The sequence below is a fragment of the Ictidomys tridecemlineatus genome, chromosome 3, assembly GCF_052094955.1.
Source record: "Ictidomys tridecemlineatus isolate mIctTri1 chromosome 3, mIctTri1.hap1, whole genome shotgun sequence".
Lineage (NCBI taxonomy): Eukaryota > Metazoa > Chordata > Mammalia > Rodentia > Sciuridae > Ictidomys > Ictidomys tridecemlineatus.
In genome coordinates, this window is record NC_135479.1 from 69162682 (window position 1) to 69168720 (window position 6039).

Consider the following 6039-nt stretch of genomic DNA (forward strand, 5'->3'; position numbering starts at 1 on the left):
TACATATTAAATTTACTGTGATGGGAGAAATGATCCTTTTTTGTTAAACTGAATCTTCAAAGTGAGAACACAAAAACATAAAGCTAAGATTACATTTGGTGGCTGGGTGTGGTGGCATAGACCTATAATCCCAATGGCTCAGGAGGCTAACGCAGGAAGAGCAAGATTCAAAGCCAGCTTAGCAATTTATTGAGGTCCTAAGAAGTTCAGGTAGCTCTGCTCTCCAAATTAAACATGCAAAAATGGGCTGCAGATGAGGCTCAGTGGTTAACTTCCCCATACCCCCCAAAAAACTCCCCCAAACAAACAACAACAAGATAGTTTGATTTTTAGAATGTTTTAGTTGTAAATGGACAGAAAACCTTTATTTTATTTATTTATATGTGGTTCTCAGGATGGAACCCAGTGCCTCATATGTGTGAGGCAAGAGCTTTACCACTGCTCCACAACCTCAGCACTGTTTTATTTTTTAAGCACTAATTTCCTATAAATGATTTAAAAATTTAGTCCAGGCAAACTAGAAGTCAATGAGACTTTTTTGCATGGTTTTCTAGGGGAGTTACTAAAAGCTCTTGGACCCTGAGGCCCAGAGAACATTATTGAGCTTATAAGGAAGTCACCATAACAGACTCAGGATAAGGTAATTACTACATTGTATTGCTCCTCTGCTTCCCCTGTAATCTGTTACTATCATTAAGAGAACATTTTCTTGGTATTTTTAAATGCTCATTTGTACCAATATTACAAAAAATAAGATGGGCAAAGTTATTCCTTATATGCTTAGAGAAAGCAAATTCAAAATCATTAATATTAATTAGCAGGTAATCTTTAACAGTAGTTTCTTAATTAAATAATTATAAATAAGCAATACTTTCAACTATTTCATAGAAAAAGAGTGCAAACTTATAGAACAAATCCACCTAACACAAAGGATAGAGTTTCATAAAAGTAAAGTGTTATAAAAACTAAGATATATTAGAATCAGTCCAGACTTGAAAGTGTACCACATTTATAAAAGACCCTTGCTACTAATAAAGATAGTGTGGAAATTCATGCTAGACTTTAACAACAAATATAACAAGAGATTATTTGCCTAAAGCAATTGGAGGTTGGGGGTGGGGCAAAAGCACCAATGGATACATGTCACATGGATTCAATCACCAGGAAAATGTGAAAAGAAAGAAAAATAACTTCTCAATTTCACCAGGCTTACAAGATAGCTGGGAATTCAACAAAGAACAGACTAGGAATGGGCCTATCAGTAACAAAAAGCTATGAGGTTGTATGACAGAGATGGGAATATATCTTCAGGGCTCTCATATCAAACACACATGTTGTTTTTTAAGGGAGGGATCTCATTTCAAATATACGTATTTTCACCTAACATGGATTTTTTTTTTTTTTTTTAGCCCAACATCTGTAAGGTCATCACCGGCCCTTTGATGAATGTCCCTCTTTGTTTCTATTTTGTGAGAATCAGACAGACCATCAACTTTGGGAATAAATCCCTCAAATTTCATGTCTGGCTTAACTTTGTAGGCTTTATTTTAAAATATATATATTTATTTATTTTCGTTGTACACAGTACCTTTTTTAAAAATTTATTTATTTTTATGTGGTGCTGAGGATCAAACCCAGGGTCTCACACATGCTAGGTGAGCATTCTACCTCTGAGCCACAACCCCAGTCCCAACTCTGTAGACTTTAGAAACAGTAAAGTGAAGTCTTGTTGAAGCCTCCCTTTAGTTATCCTGTCAGTCAGAAAAATTATTTTATAAGAAGAATCTTACAAAAGTCAAGGAATGAGTTAAGAAAGTGTCAAACTAACTCCCAAACCACAGAAAATATATTACACTATGTATTCAGAAATATCCAAACATTCAAATATACTAATAGTCCTTCCACTTCTTAAGATAAAAAATTAAAATCCAAAATTAATGCCTCAAATTTTAATAGTGATAATATAAAGAAAAGGGGAAATGAACAATTCTTCCAAATAGTTTTTTAAAGCAATCCCAGCTCTGCCATTTATTAGATGTGTGACTTTAAACAAGTTGCTTCAACTCTGCAATTTCTGTTTACTCATCTATAAAACAGGAATTACAATATTAACTTCACAATGTTGTGAAGATTAAATTAGATCATGCATGTGAAAGTTCCCAATATATGGTCTATTACTCAGAATGCATTCCTAAATAATATATCAGCTATGAAAAGTAAGATTCTTAGGAATAGGGACATGCATCATTCATTTGACTGCCTGGCACACAGTAGGCCCTCAATAAATGCTTGTTGGACTAAATTCAATTGGGACACTCAAGGAAAGTAATCACTCTAGTATATATTGACTCAGTTCTTTCTCATAGTCCATCTTATGTTATGGGCACTGGCAGGATCTTTTTGATAAGTTGTAATACTACTATAATAGCTAATAGTAATGTGTAGCAAAATTTACTGGAAAGCCAATGCTAGGTGCTCATTAACTAGGGCTCAAGATGTAAACTAAATCTCCTAACCAACTGATTCTTTCAAATTGCAATGACATGCCTGTTCCAAAAGCACCTCTGCAATTGCATCGAATACTGTTATGGAATCTGCTGGTACAGAAATGAGCTGCAAACAAATGCCAATGAGACGAACAATTTTCCATTGTTTCTACATATTTTTGCCACCAGGGAAGAGAAGTAAACATAATTATTTCTAACTACCTGTGCATCAATAACATATATCAATGCTCTTGTTCTCCTGAATATCATCTTGCTGTCAAAGGTTGGGTCAAAAAAATCCATCAGCCCAGGAAAATCCCAAATCTGGAAATTCACAAAGTAGCTATTGGAAATGTCATCTTTATAAATCTTGTTGGTACTCTCCAAATAGAATGGGTGGCATCTTATAAAACACTACCTTCTAGGAGAAAAAAAAAAAATGTCTCTTCAACTTCAGAATTTAAATTTAAAACTCCATCCTGGATTAACATTAGAAAACTTGATCTTTTGGCATAAACAAACAAACAAACTAAGGTAAAAACTGAATGTTTATAAATGCATTGGTACTATCTTTTTACTTATAGCTAAGGAAAACACTAAATCATTTTCCATTCAATCTATTTTAAAGCTGAAACGTTTTATGCTATTTCATTTGCAACATACTCAGTACTAGCATTAGCACTCTATTGTACCCACATTGTTGTTGTTATTTTGGGGGGTGGTTGTTTTTTGATTTTGTTTGTTTGCTTTTATTGGGGATTTAAACTTGCCCAACTCTAATTTAATATCATTAAACTTTTGTAGCAAAATTTCCTGAAGTTTTGGTCATTCAAAAATTACTCCAATGCCTACCCCAGGCTCTAAGGATTAATAAACATTAAATCTTCCCTCATTAAGTTTGCACTCTTGTGGAAAAAACAAAAAAGGAATGTAATTATACAGAAAATGTCCAAAACATGAGGGGGACTTGTGGGAGCTGACAGGTTAGATAGGCAACTCGCTTGAGAAAAGAAATGGTAAATGCAAATATTAAGAATCACAATATTCACAATCTATACAATCATAACACAAAATTAATTTGCCTCACCATTACACTGTATAAAAGAAAATGATTTACAAGGTTTTGTAACAAATGGGAGGAGCTAAAATCAGTTTGCTAAAACCCTATCATAAGTACACCCAAGTCTTTGTAGAGGTGAGAAGGAAAGTAAATAAAACACAGTAATAAAGCAAATTCAAGAGGGTACTTTTTAAAAACATCACAACTATGAAATACCACACAGACTTTTTTTGCATAGATTTTTTCAACAGAGTGAAAAGGGGGAAATACTAGGTGTGCACAATAATAGTTTAGAAGTTTGTTTTGTGTGTAATGAGGATGAAAGACGTCAACTTTGCCTTTATTTTCCCCTTTACCAAACAGTATATAGTCCTCCATTCGTTTCTGACAGACCCAAAGTGAAAACAAATGGACTAATGTGTATCTGCAAAACATTTTCAAAGTTTTCGAAGATGTTTCTAACTACACATCTACAAGGCGAATACCACCAGTAACTACACTCACGAGGTCACTAGGATTTAAGCAGGTGGAGTGACAGTACCCAATTCCCAAAAGTGTTGGAGCCAAGACTCCTCTGGAGTAAAGTATTTAAATGCCTGGTGCCTTACTCAAAACCCTTTGGACCCTACTCCCTGAGGCTTGGCTGGGAATCTGCAAACTCAGTTCACCTGAACCGAGCCAGGGCAGGAGATGGAATCCAACAAGTTCTCCTAGTGAGATCTGGAGAGGGGTTCTCCCCCCCCCCCCCGCCAATGCCCCAGGGCCTGTGTCCCCACGGGAGGTTTCGGTCTGTCGCTAGTCAGTTTTGCCAGAGTTTGGGATCCCCGTGCATTTGGCTCCATGCCCACTTGTGGGAGTGTGAGAGAAAGTGCGCTGCAACCCAGGTGTAGGCCAGCATGACCATCACCCTCCTCTGTGCCTCCAGGTAGCGGCCACCTGGGACACTGGAGGGGAGCCAAGGGAGGACAGAAAGACCCAACACCACCAACTCACCCTCTGAATGGAGGACTTGTGGCTGTGCAGCATCCTCAAGAGCAGAATCCTCAGCTTTGAGCTCATCCTTCTCCTCTCCACCAGAGAAGAAGTCCTTTGGGAACCAATCCACCCAGTCGGAACTACATAGCAGGGGCGTCTCCTCCGCCCCATACTGCAGGGACAAGGTGGCAGAAACCAGAACACCACCGCCCGCGCCTGACAGGCCAGGACAGACCAGGCGGTACCACCTCACCCCACCTACCCGGCTGCCTCTGCCTCCCACCCGATTGCCGCCACAGTGACCTCCGACCTTCTGCTGCTGACGCCAGGCCGCCTGACGCCCAAGCCCTGATGCCTGCCTCTGTGACACCTAGCTGCCTGCTGCGGACGACGCCCCGCCTCCTGCTGCGGACGACGCCCCGCCTCCTGCTGCGGACGCCAGGCCGCCTGACAACCACGCCCTGCTGCCTGCCGCTGTGGCACCTCGCTTCCTGCTGCAGACGACGCCCAGCCTGCCACCGCCTCCGTTTCTGCCACCACCGCTGCTGCTGGCCCGCCTGCTGCTACTTTTTCCTCGCCTTCCAACACTGGAACTACCGCCCCACCAGCGGCCAATGCTGTCTCCTCAGCCTCTTGTGCGGCCGCCACCGCCCCGCATTCCGCCGCTGCCGGGTCTACCAAGGCCCCCCCCTCCCGCGGCCTCAGCCCCGCTTCCTGCCACCTCCGCGGCCCCGCCTGCTGCTACCTTTGCCTTGCCTCCAGCCACTGGAACTACCGCCCCACCTGCCACCAATGCTGCCCCCTCAGCCTCGCGTGCACCCGCCGCCACTCCACAGGCTCCCGCTGCTGCTGCCACCGCTTCTCCACCTGCAGCTGCTGCCTCCTCCCCGCCTTCAGCCGCCGCCGCCGCCGCCCCACATCCCGCTGCTGCCTTGGCTGCCAAGGCCCCACCTCCCGCGGCCTCAGCCCTGCTTCCTGCCACCTCTGCTGCGCCGCCTGCTGCCGCCACCGCCTGTTGCCGCTGCCATTGCCTTTGCCGCCCCTCCGCCTGCTGCCTGAGCCGCTTCTGAGGACCTGTAAGGTAGGTGGTGCCTTGCACGTGCCCGGAATCGCCTGACTCGTGGCAGTGGGGCTGGGATGAGGATTCGTGAGGAGTGCGGCCCTGCCTTGATTTTTGCAGAGCTTGGTACCTCTGCCCTTGGCCAGGCCCTTGACCACACACACCATGGTCCTGCCCTATAGCGCAAGGCTCCTCACAGTGTCTCTACATTCTTCCGAGCTCTTGAGAGCACCCCACAACGGGAGATGCTTTCTGGGATTTGGGGGAAGAACTGATTGTTTTGCTCCTCTAATTATACTCGTGGAACCAATAATTACTGATGCCTTGATACTGAGTATCCAACAAAGGGCTTGAAACTGGAACGGATTTGGACCCTACCTGCCCTCAAAACTGCTTTAAGATTAAGAGAGTTGGACCTCTGAGAAAAATTGCCTCCACAGATTAAAAAAGAATAAAAA

The 6039-nt window shown here is 42.9% G+C and overlaps 1 pseudogene; it reads right to left on the bottom strand.

The window, feature by feature from the left end:
• Nucleotides 1–1376: 1376 nt before the first annotated feature.
• LOC144375662 (uncharacterized) lies at nucleotides 1377–5748 on the bottom strand (annotated as a pseudogene).
• Between the last annotated feature and the right edge of the window lie 291 nt (nucleotides 5749–6039).